We start from the raw sequence: 12,978 nt of genomic DNA, 5'->3' as shown, positions 1-12,978 counted from the left end.
TGAATGAAAATTCTCTGATAACTATATCCTTATCAGTAAGTTAAGCCAGATTTAAAGTTGTGTTCTGCCCAGAAAATAAAGTTCTACAATGTTCTCCATTAAAGAAATAACATAAAAAAGTAAGTTCCTGCATATTGAATGCTGTATTACAGTGAATACTTAAATCTAGACGAAATGGAAAATTTTCTAGGAATAGATCAATTAATAAATTGACACAAAAGGGGTAGAAGCCCTGAATAGATCAATAACCAGATCTAGAGAAATGTGAATAGTAGTCAAAAATCTGCACCTATAAAAGGCACTAGGCCAAGACAGATTTATGAGTAAGCTCTACCAATGTTTCAAAGACCGTACTATCCCCATGTCACTTTTAAACATGTACAAATGCAAAAACTTATTAATTTGTTCTAGGAAGCCAGCAAAATCCTGATACCTACTAAACTGGATAGCTCCAAAAGAAAACTGTGCCCAATTTCACTTCCAAATCTATGCCAATACAAAAGCCTGCTGAGAGACAGACTCTGTGGGACTGTTGTGTTTCTACATGGCTTGCAAACAGAGGTACTAACTCACTACGCTTTGTTTCAAAGATGTTTGTATGGCGAACAGCCTTGGAGATAGTGATAGAACCTCCATCTGGAAGAGAAAGCAGTTTTGCTTACTGGTAAGTATGATGAAAACAATGTCGCCCTCCAGTAATCTTGCTTACTTCCCTTTATAAAAGATTCCAGTTCCTGAAGCCCAGAGTTTCTTGACTGTGAAGCAGGCTGGCTGTGTGTATGGCATCAGTCTGTGTCCCAGAGTCTCGAGTATTCTGTCAACTTGTATGATGCTATGGCAAGCTATCTTGTTAGCTTGCAAGCAAGGAAAAAAAAATCTCAGACCTTTTACAATTCTCAGTAAGGTCTTAAGTAAGCTATCAGCAGGCTGAATTCAGCAATGTGTTAAAAGATCATGTATCGTGGCACAATAGGATTTATTCTAGTTAATCAAGCTAATCATCGCCGAAATATCTATTAACATAGGTGACTATTAAAAGAACAACAGGGGCACCTAGGTGGCTCAGCCAGTTAAGCATCCAACTTCGGCCCAGGTCATGATCTCGTAGTTCATGAGTTCGAGCCCTGTGTCCGGCTCTGTGCTAGCAACTCAGAGCCTGGAGCCTGCTTCAGATTCTGTCTCGCTCTTTCTCTGCCCCTCCCCCACTTGCACTCTGTCTCTCTCTTTCAAAAACGAACATTAAAAAATATTTTTTAAAAAGAGCAATAAAATAAAGCATGTGCTAAAAAATCATGTGTTAACGTTTATCACTTATTTCTTATTAAAGCTAAATAAAACAGTGAACATCAACAAAACTATTTTTAAAATTTTTAGTTTTGAGAGGAAAGAGAGAGCACGAGTGCGGGAGGGGCAGAGAGAGAGAGAGAGAGAGGATGTGAAGCAGGCTGTGTTGCTAGCAAAGAGCCTGATGGGGGGCTTGAACTCACGAATTGTGAGATCATGACCTGAGCCAAAGTTGGATCCTTAACCAACTGAGCCACCCAGGTGCCCCTGAGCTAAGAATAAAAGAAACATTCCTTAGTTTAAGAAAATGTTTTTACCAGGAACTAACAACAGTACTGTTAAGCATTCCTGTTAAAGATGGGAACACGGAAAATTTTTACGCTGTTACCTATACTATTCAACATTGAACTGGAGTTAACTGGTCAATAAGAATAATAAACAAGAGGAATAAATATTGAAAAAGGAGAGAAAGATTTGCCATTTTACTAGTGGGCGGGCAACACTACTCTCTAAACAATTCAAGAGAGTCATCTAAAAAACTATTAAAACTAATGGGATAGTGAAGTAATATGATCATGATCAGATACAAGGTTTATATATGACAAAGTCATGGCTTTTAAATAGAGTCAATAATCAATTAGAAAATGGATATGAAGAGTCCCATTCTCAATACCAATAAAATCTATAAAATTCCTGGGAATAATCTGACAAGGAAAAGGCAGGCTCCACAGTATATGTAAATAGTTTTAGTAAAATCCACAAAATATTACTGAATGCCATTTAAAAAAAAAGCCACATTCCTGAATAGGAAAACTCACTATGTAAAGATGTCACTGTCCCCCCCACCCCAAACAATTAATAGATTTAATGTAATGGCAATGGAAGTACCAAAAGAATTTGTTAATGGAAGCAATGAATTCCAATGCTTATCTGGACTAGGAAATATGTGAGACAATTTTGGAAAAAGAAGATACATGTATTTTCCTCGACCTCTCACCAGCTATTAAGACATAACACTTACAAACTCCAAAATAGCATGTATGGGTGTAGGAAAATAAAAATGGATCAAGGAAACAGTTTGGAGATTCCACAAAGGGACACATCTCACATTGGAATTTAAAATATTATCAGAGGGCCATTTCAAACCAGTGAGAAAAGGAAAAACACTCAGAGAGTTAGAGCAATTGGATTCCATAAAGAAAACATAAATTTGTACCATACACAAAAATAACATCCAGATGAATTAAAGAGAAATATCATAAAAACAAATACAAAAGTATAGAATTATCACAAGAAGATATAAGGGGATATTTTTATAATCTTGGAAATATCTGCATATGAAAGGTAAATACTTTCCATATATTTCAGCAACAAACCCGTAAACAACAAATATAGAGCAGGCAATTCACAGAAGAAATACAAGATGCCACTATACACATAAAGATACTCAGCCTCATTAGCAGTCAGGGACATGCAAATGAAAACAAGTAACAGTGGGTTTTACTCATCTGAACAAATCGAAAAAGATGGATAATTTTCAACATGGGTGATGTGTATTCTCATATCTTATTGTGCCAACATAAATTGGTCCTACTACTTAGCAATTCCGAGGGCAGTATCCATATCAAAATTTAAAGCACACTTATTTGGGGTGCCTGGGTGGCTCAGTCGGTTGAGCATCGGACTTCGGCTCAGGTCATGATCTCGCAGTTTGTGAGTTTGAGCCTCGCGTCGGGCTCGGTGCTGACAGCTCAGAGCCTGGAGCCTGCTTCAGATTCTGTGTCTCCCTCTCTCTCTGCCCCTGCCCTGCTCTGTCTCTCAGAAATAAACATTAAAAAAAAAAAAAGATACGCACAAATATCATCTGTTATCCATGTATAACCTTGCTCTTGTCTCAGCATTTCTTGGCGTCCGTTCACCTGCCTTCCATAGTACAACCTTTGGACATCCGTTTTTATTGAAGTGATGATTCTTTCACACAGCATATTGTGGAATTTCGTATCCGGGGCCTCCTGAAAACCTTGCTCTCTCATGGGTTAGCTTTTCACACCCACATTTGTTTTCACAAGGGTTCGATCTAACTTCTGTCATCTTATGTAATTATTTTTCTGCTCTGCTGTTTTGTTCTGTCTCATTTTTTTACATCGTACCGCAAGGACCGTAATGTCTTCTTTTCTTTCTCTTCCTCTGTTTATTGATCCGACTTCAAGCCTGCCGCTTCAATTCGGGGTCCCCCGGTTCATCTTCCACAGAACAAAAATCATAATATTTACTTACTGTCTCCCGGGGCCTCATCTTTGCTGACAATTCTTTAGAAACCCTTACTGGGCTACAGTCTTCCTCGAATTCAGTTTCTGAGTTCAATTTCTTCAGTCTTCAAGGGACAGGGGACCCTTTTCCCTCTGGGCTTCTGTCTGCCCTCTGCTAACCGTTGGTAATTGGTTCCTGTCAGAACAATGAACTCCTACTGCTGATTGCATGCCAGAGCTTTGCATGGAAAGAGGGCTGTGCAGTTTGGCTCGCTTTTGAGGCTTTACATGTTTTCTACTAGTGGGAAAGCTAGACAGCGCCCAGTCAACCAACTAAACAAAATCCTCTAACTTCTGGCAAAATCCTACAGAGAGAGGCTCAGGGCTGGTCAGGCCAATACCAGAGCCTGGATAGAACTGCTTTGTTGTAAGTCTCCTCTACTCCCGCACCCTCCCCCCGCCAACCCCTATCTTCTGTTCACCCTACCTTGACCTTCCTTTTTCCCTGCTCCACCCTCTTTCTGTCTAGACCAGAGGCACAAGTGTCCTAGCCAGCAGATGGAGAGGGAATGTGGCCCTGGGCTCCACCCTAACACACAGGAATTTGGACTTGTTACCCTGGAAGCAACTCCTGGTACATTTGTGGCTTCACTGGTCACAGGAGGCCCTATCATCAGTGCTTTCTGGGTCCTGCCTTCGTTATTTGCCCTTCTCTGGACTGGCAGTCTCTTGGAAGTTTTTTATTTTTTTTCATTTGGCTCCTTATCCAGGGTCTCCCTCTCAATGGTGGTCCCATTCCCAGACAAGGCAAAACTCTCTCTTCCTTTCCTCGGTTTGACCTTGGGGGTACAGGGAAGGCTGCTGCTAGCCCAGACTCCCCAAGTTTGGGACTATTTCTGGTCTAAGGCACAGGCCTGAACCTCCAGGGCTTGGTTGGAATTTTGAAAGACTTGCAAGACTCTCCCTGCAGGAAACTCCATTCTCTGACATTCAAGGTATGTTTGCTGGCTTCTCATTTGGGAACTGACTCAAGCAGATAAAAATCTAATTCCCAAAGTACCCTAAGGCAGTCTTTCATCCCACCCAACAAAAATCCTTGATAAAAGGGCAGGGGGGCTTTCTGTCCTCAGTTCTCTTGGTCAGAGAAAGCACCTCTCTCAGCCTGACCTAGCCTCTCTGAGCCTGCTTTCTGGACAAACATCCTCACCCTGTGTGAAACGCCGCTGGGAGTGCCCAGCGTGGAGCGATTATAACTTCTTGAGAGACTCCAGAATGTTGGGAAGACATTTCAATATCCAGAGGTTAAAGCTGCTTTCTAAGACACCCATCATTGTGTGATGGTTATGTTTTACCCATGCTTGGGAACAGTAATCATTGAGTGGAAGGGGAATCCTATCAAGAGAGGTCAAGTCTGATGGGCGTCACAGGAGGTCAGACTATATGGAAGAAACGATTTGGACCCCAGCAAACTGGGAAACAGACCCATACACAGACCTGAGTCGCCTCTATCTACCTCAACCCCACATGGATGGCTTCATTAGAGATTTAAGAGGTGGATCAGGTCTAGATAAAGTGTTAGCAAACGATGGCCCTTCGACCAAATCCCCCGTGAGGCCTGTTTTTGTACGGCCTGAGAACTAAGAACGGGTTTACACTTTTAAATGTGGGGGAAAATCAGAATACACTTTCGTGACGCATGAAAATTACACGAAATCTAAATGTCACCATAAGTAAAGTTTTATTGGAATGCTGCTTCTCCCATGCATTCACATATTATCCCAAACCCCTGAGGGGCTCCCGCTGCAAGGCTGAGCAGTGGACACAGACCATGTGGCCCATGTGATCCTTCAAGCTTGAAATATTTACTCTCTGGCACTTTACAGGAAAAGCGTGCTGACTATTGGTTGAGATCATAGATAAAATAGAGCCCTTGATTTGGCATTGTTGAAGCAAAATAGCTTTCACACGTAAGTAGACCTTCGCTCAATTCCTGGTCAATGAAAATTATGTGTTGTTATTATTATTATTTCATTTTGGTGAATATGCCAATAAGGTGGCCAGAGGAGTTATATCCAGGGTAGTCCTTGCTTTTGACCATTTTTCTTTCCTCTTGGCTGTTTTTTAATTCTGTGGGACTACTCTTAGTTCTTTTTTTTTTTTTTTAATTTTTTAACATTTATTTATTTATTTTTTTTTAATTTTTTTTTTAACGTTTATTTATTTTTGGGACACAGAGAGACAGAGCATGAACGGGGGAGGGGCAGAGAGAGAGGGAGACACACAATCGGAAACAGGCTCCAGGCTCTGAGCCATCAGCCCAGAGCCCGACGCGGGGCTCGAACTCACGGACCGCGAGATCGTGACCTGGCTGAAGTCGGACGCTTAACCGACTGCGCCACCCAGGCGCCCCAACATTTATTTATTTTTGAGAAAGAGAGAGAGAGAGAGTATGGAGGAGGGGCAGAGAGAGAGGGAAGACACAGAGCAGCCTCCAGGCTCCGAGCTGTCAGTGCAGAACCTGACACAGGGCTCAAACCCACGAACTGCGAGATCACGACCTGAGCTGAAACCGGGCGCTCAGACGACTGAGCCACTCAGGCGCCCCTCCTCTTAGTTATTTCTGCAAGGAAAATGTGAAACTTGTAAAACAGAGACACAAGGCAGCGTTCAGGGACTCCCTCAGGTCCCCTCGTAGGCACCAGGGCCACCTAATTGCTTGCCCCACACAAAAGGTGGATCAGAGAAAAATCGCTTCTTTATTCTTCCCCTTTACATCATCTTCCCCGCACCTGGGGAGTCTGGGTGCTCAGAGACCGAGTACAACATGCATCTGATGATGGGTTACACCAGGGCACACCCAGACCTAAATCCTTCCCAGATTTATGGAGATTTTCCGTAGCTTAACTCGATTTCTAATTGTCCTGCCACCTGTACTGAAATGCACAGTATGTGTTAATCTCGAATTCTTTTCTGTTTCCATAATCTTGGTAAAGTTTCCTGCACTCAAAGAGTAAATCCAATTGGGTCCGCGGGTTTTTAAGAGGGAGCCAAGTTCACTTTTATGCTTTCCAGCATAAAGGCTTCCTCGGAGGTGTTTTGGGCAGCTAAAAGGCCGGCGTGGTTTCTCTTTCCTGTGGTCCCTGTGCTGTGCCTTCCAGGCTGAAAGCATGAGCTCACGTGTCTGTGTCTCATTACAAGTGTGCTTGCCATCATTTGAGAAGAGTTTAGGAGGAAATGGGGAAGGGTCTCCACTTACTCAGCACACTGATGCTTCTGCTCTTCTCACAAGCATTTATAGATGACAAGAATGAAACCATAGACTCAGTACCTGTTTAGGTAACTATTTTTCTGCACGTTTTTTAAGGCAACTGTCTCTGAGTCTGCCATGTGACTCTAGACAAACTGTTTAATTTTTTTTTTTTTTAACATTTATTCATTTTGGAGAGATAGAGACAGCGTGAACAGGGGAGGGGCAGAGAGAAAGAGGGAGACACAGAATCTGAAACAGGCTCCAGGCTCTGAGTTGTCAGCACAGAGCCCGACGCGGGGCTCGAACTCACGAACCTCGAGATCATGATCTGAGCTGAAGTCGGACGCTCAACTGACTGAGCCACCCAGGCGCCCCGAGACAAACTGCTTAAACATCACTTTCCTCATATGTGAAGCTAGAATAGTACATTATCTGCCCTGCCACCTCATAGGGCTGTTTTCAGGAATTAAATGAGATAAAATATGTGGCCATGTCCAAAAAGCTTTTGTCAGTGAGAGTGCTCAGGCCTCTTCCAAAGGAGAATTCCCTATTTTCTGGTCATCTGTTCTCTGTTGCCTACTCCCCTCACGCCCACCCCCAAATTAAGGGCAGTATTTTTCTTTAGTTGGAGACCTTGAATTTGTCTGGTCTTAGGCAAGTTGCTTCACCTCACTTCAGTTTCTTCATCTGGAAACTTTCATCTTAAAAAAAAAGAAAATTGTATGTGGGCCCCTGGGTGGCTCAGTTGATTAAGCGTCTGACTCCTGATTTCTGCTCAGGTCATGATCTCTGCTGACAGTGCAGAGCCTGCTTGGGATGCTCTCCCTCCCTCTCTCTCTCTCTCTCTCTCTGCCCCTCCCCTATTCGCCCATACACTCTCTTTCTGTCTCTTAAAATAAATATAAATAGACATTTAAAAAAATTTATGTCTGTATATATAAGATGTTACTGGGGGAAGCTGCAGAGAGCATATGCAGGCCAGTCTGTACTATTTTGCAAAAATAGTGAATTTGTGAATCTAAATTACTTCAAAATAAAAAAATTTAAATTATGTGTAAAGCACTTGACACAATGCCAGACATACTTTAGAAGTTTATATGTGGGAGGTTAAAAAAAAAAATGAAGAGGTGAAAGTTCTTTTGTGCTATGAGCATTATATGAACCTGAGCTTTAGTAGTATTATTTTTTACCATTTGATATTATTATCTAACACCGTAGTAACAAATAATATTTGTTGAATACTTACTACGTACTGAACACTATTTTAAGTATCCTGTTATTTCATTCTGACATCTTTAGGTGCTGGTTCTGAATATTACCCCCATTTTATAGATGAGAAAGCTGGGGCACAGAGATGTCAGGTAACCCATCCAAGGTCACAGAGTTTAGAAGTTGAGGAGCCAGGATGCAAACTCCAGGAGCATGACCCTACAATTCTTAGTCCAAAAAAAAGATCATTATTTGGTCATCTGTGGGACGTTAGCCAAGATCAAGCTTCAGGGTGGGGAACCTGCACCTTTGCTCTCGTTTCCCCCTCCCCCACCTTTACTTCCAGAGTGTTCCCTGGAGGATTGTATCTGGTGGGGTTTTCGAGCTCCTTAAGGACCCTTCTCCCCACCAGTGATTTACTTCATCCGTCTCTCAGGATGGAAAAATCCCTCTGATCATGACGATCGATCACAAATGGGGATGCCCCATTAAAATGCAGCTTCCCTGGCCTCTGTGCTAAAGATTCAAATTTAGTGGTCTGGGCTAGGATTTCAGAGGCCATATTTTTAGTAGGGTCTACAGATAAATTCTTATCGTTAGCTGAATTTGGGAAACAACGACTTAAGATTGTATTTTCCTTAAAACGACATTAGGTAAAAACTAAAAAAAAAAATCTGAATGAAGTAGGGACTTTAGTGAACAGAACAAAACAGAAAAGATCGCATTTCCCAGAGATACCTAATATAAGGCATATATGGTGGTGGTGGTGATGGGGGGAATTTGCAGCAAGAGATAAGCATCTTACCAGGGACACTCAGACTAGGGAGAAGGCAGTCCTTGATTTTTAAAAAAAAAATTTTTTTTTTTCAACGTTTATTTATTTTTGGGACAGAGAGAGACAGAGCATGAACGGGGGAGGGGCAGAGAGAGAGGGAGACACAGAACCGGAAACAGGCTCCAGGCTCTGAGCCATCAGCCCAGAGCCCGACGCGGGGCTCGAACTCACGGACCGCGAGATCGTGACCTGGCTGAAGTCGGACGCTTAACCGACTGCGCCACCCAGGCGCCCCGGCAGTCCTTGATTTTAACTGTCTCTTTTTGGCTTTTGAATGTTGTGGGCTCGTAGTTTCACTTTTCGCATCTTTAAAATGGAGACAGTTTGGGGGAGCCTGGGTAGTTCAGTCGGTTAAGCGGCTGACTCTTGATTTCAGCCCAGGTCTGGATCTCACGGTTTGTGAGTTCAAGCCCGGAATCGGGCTCTGTGCTGACAGTGTGGAGCCTACTTGAGATTCTCTCTCTCTTTCTCTCTCTGCCCCTCCCCCTCTCAAAAAAATAAATATTAAAAAAATAAAAAGAAAATGAAATTGAGACAATTCAACCCACGTCATGGGGGTGCCGTGAAGATTAGTGCTAACGTCGTAGGAAGCATTGTGCTTTGTACGTTATTATTGTTGCTATTGATTTACCACCTACAACCACATAAATGGGGTTGAATTATCAGCCAAGCAGCCAGTCACCTTGGATGGTAAAGTCAGGCCCCAGGGAATTTCAATCCTATGGGTGCTTTAGTTTGAATATCATAAGCAAGATAAAAGAATACCTTTACTAGTGTATACTGTTTCTTTTCTTTTCTTTTCTTTTCTTTTCTTTTCTTTTCTTTTCTTTTCTTATTTTCTATTTTACTCATTGAAGCAATATACATGAGGACTGACTTGGGGAGATTTTGAGTTCCAAAAATTTGGAGCATTGTACATCTTCTCATGTTATGGAGCTATGCTCTAGGGGGCATCACTCATTTGGAATATCAAATGAACAATTCTATTGGGCAGCCAGGGAACAAAGTGGCCAGGCATGAATGTTCCCCAAGTACCCACTTCCCAGTACAATGGTCTTGGCTACAGTTGTATGTTAGAATCATCGTGAAAACTAAATACGAGCTGTCCTGACCGCACCTGGAAAGTTCTGAGCAGGAAGCCTAGCAGAGGCTTCTAGACTCAACATTTTAAAAAAATTTTTTTAAGTTTATTTATTTGAGAAAAAGAGAGAAAGAGCACAAGCAGGGGAGGGGCAGAGAGAGAGAGAGAGAGAGAGAGGGAGAGAGAGAGAGAATCCCAAGCAGGATCTGCATATCAGCACAGAGCCTGATGCAGGGCTTGAACTCACGAACTGTGAGATCATGCATGACCTGAGCCAAAGCCGAGTCGGATGCTTAACCAACTGAGCCACCCAGGTGTCCCTAGATTCAACATTTTTAAAAAGCTTCCCACAGTGATTCAGATGCACACCAGAATTTGAGAACCACCGTCCTAGTGGATTTTATTGTTTTGTTTGTCCAGAAAAACTTGGCGACATGGGAGCCAGCAGCTAGTTCAGCTTTTCTTAATCCTTTGCCAGTTTATCCACCGCTCATTCCATATTCCTTCTGCCCTTGAAGAACATCTTGGCCTGTCCATGGCTGGCCCAGCTTCCTTGCCTGGCGGGGTGACCCAATCCTTTCTTCCTGAAGGGTCTGGGCCAATAGCAGTCCTGTCTGAATCGGGCTGCTGAAGTTTTCCATTGAATTGAATCACAGCCCCAGGGAAGCCCCTGCATTCCAGACATATTCCTCCTGACCTCCATTGTGTCGAAGCAGCCCGATTTTCTCTTGAGAGTCAGGATCAATCACCCCAAACAGTACAGCGACCCCTTTGCTTGTTGATCGCTGGAGTGAGGAGCCATCATGGCCAGATGGCAGTCCCAACTTCCACTTTTGTGGACCCCCTCCTGTGTCCCCTGTGGAACTCCTGTTTGGGGACTAAGCGCTTTCCACCAGCAGGGCCCAGAGTCGTGAAAGTGGGAAGCAGCACGCTGTCTGTGGGTCACAAGGGATGACGGTGAGAGGAGCCACTGCCATTTCCACTCCTTGATCCCGGGGCTTGTGGATCCTGACCGTGGGAGCAACAGCAGCACAGGGGTCACTGACTTGGAGCACACATTGCCCTCACTCGGCCAGGAATGTCACCCAGTCGATGACACAACTGAGTCTTCAAAGGCCATCAATTGTTCTGTGAAGCCTCTGCTTTTGAATGACAGGGAGCATGATAAGGCAAGTGAATTCTGTGTTCATAAGCCCATCGCTATCCTCATTTGCTAGAAGACGAAGAATCCCTCGGTCAGAAGCAGTGCTGTGTGAATACAGGTGAACCAAGCACTCTGTAACTCCACGGGCAATGGTTTTCTTTTTTTCTTTTTAATTTTTTTTTTTTTAATGTTTATCTTTGAGAGAGAAAGAGAGACAGAGACAGACAGCACAAATGGGGGAGGGGCAGAGAGAGAGAGAGGGAGACGCAGAATCCGAAGCAGGCTCCGGCTCTGAGCTGTCAGCACAGAGGCTGATGCAGGGCTTGAACCCACAGACTGCAAGATCATGACCTGAGCCACCCAGGTGCCCCAACAGGCGAGTGTATTAGCAGAAGCATGTGGACTGGACGGCACATCCATGTGAAGGGTAAGGGTCTATTTCAGAAAAAAACATGGCAGCAGGGGTGCTGTGAAACTTAATTCTCTTGGGAAAAAACATTGTAGGGGCGCCTGGGTGCTTAAGCATCCAACTCTTGATTTCAGCTCAGGTCACGATCTCACGGCTCATGGGTTCAAGCCCCAAACTGGGCTCTGTGCTGACAGTGCAGAGCCTGCTTGGGATTTTCTGCCTCTCTCTCTGTTCCTCCCCCACTTATGCTCTCTCTCTCAAAGTAAATAAATTAAAAAATATTTTTTAAAAAATTATAAACACAGAATATAGAGAATAAAAGGGGGAAAAAATCTCAGTTTACCCTCCTTCCTTATTTTTCCCTTACCCTGTTTATGCACCACTCCATTTCTGTCACCAGAGTCTTTGACTATTAGTCTTTGGATCTATATTCTCTGCTTTTTCCTGCGCATTTAAACACGTGTATGTAAATATAGAAACAGAGGTTTTTCTTCTTTAAATCTGAATGAAAACTTTATTACATAAACTTTTAGAACTCTCTATTTAAATTCTTTTTCTTCATTAACTCTTAGAATATCGTCTTGATGGGCAGGGAAGTTTAGGTATGAGATCTCTGTCTCTCCCTATTTCCTTCTCCCTATTTCCTATTTCTACATCTATATCTCTATCAACATCTGTACCCACCTCTATATCTATAGAAAGCATTGCAAGACAATGAATTGCCACAAATACACCAGTGAACCCAGAACCACAGCATAGCTAGTAACTTGCATCGATTTTTTTTTAAGGTTTATTTATTTATTTTGAGAGAGAGAGAGAGTGCATATGAGAGGGAGAGAGAATCCCAGGCAGGTTCCACACTGTTGACACAGGGCTGGGCATGGGGCTGTATCCCACAGAACCGTGAGGTCATGACCTGAGCTGAAATCAAGGGCCGGTTGCCTAACTGACTGAACCATCCAGGCACCCACCCCCACCACCCCCCCTGCCACCCATCTAATTTTAGATTTTTATTTATTCTATGCTCTTGCACCTCTCCTTGGGTAACCACTTTCTGAAGTTTTGCAATGATCATTCCATTGTTTTTCTTTTTTTTTTAATGTTTATTTCTGAGAGAGAGAGACAGAGTGCAAGTAGGAAAGGGGCAAAGAGAAAGGGAGACACAGAACCCGAAGCAGGTCCCAGGCTCTGAGTTGTCAGCACAGAGTCTGACGTGGGGCTCGAACCCACGAACCGTGAGATCATGACCTGAGCTGAAGTCAGACACTTAACCGGCAGAGCCACTCAGGCGCCCCTCCATTGTTTTTCTTTTAATAACATTGTATTAAATTTTAAAATAGCTTCAGCCTCTGAAGAAGGGGTGAAAAAAATAGAGAGAGCCCCAGTGTACTATTTACTGGGCTTCCCCCAATGATAATATTTTACATAAGCAGTATACATCATCAAAGCCAGAGAGTCAAGGTTAGTGTAATAAAATAAACTCAGGTGCAGACCTTTTTTGGACCTCACCAGTTTTA

Source organism: Lynx canadensis, chromosome A3 (assembly GCF_007474595.2).
Source record: "Lynx canadensis isolate LIC74 chromosome A3, mLynCan4.pri.v2, whole genome shotgun sequence".
NCBI lineage: Eukaryota > Metazoa > Chordata > Mammalia > Carnivora > Felidae > Lynx > Lynx canadensis.
Note: the sequence above shows the minus strand (reverse complement) of the source record.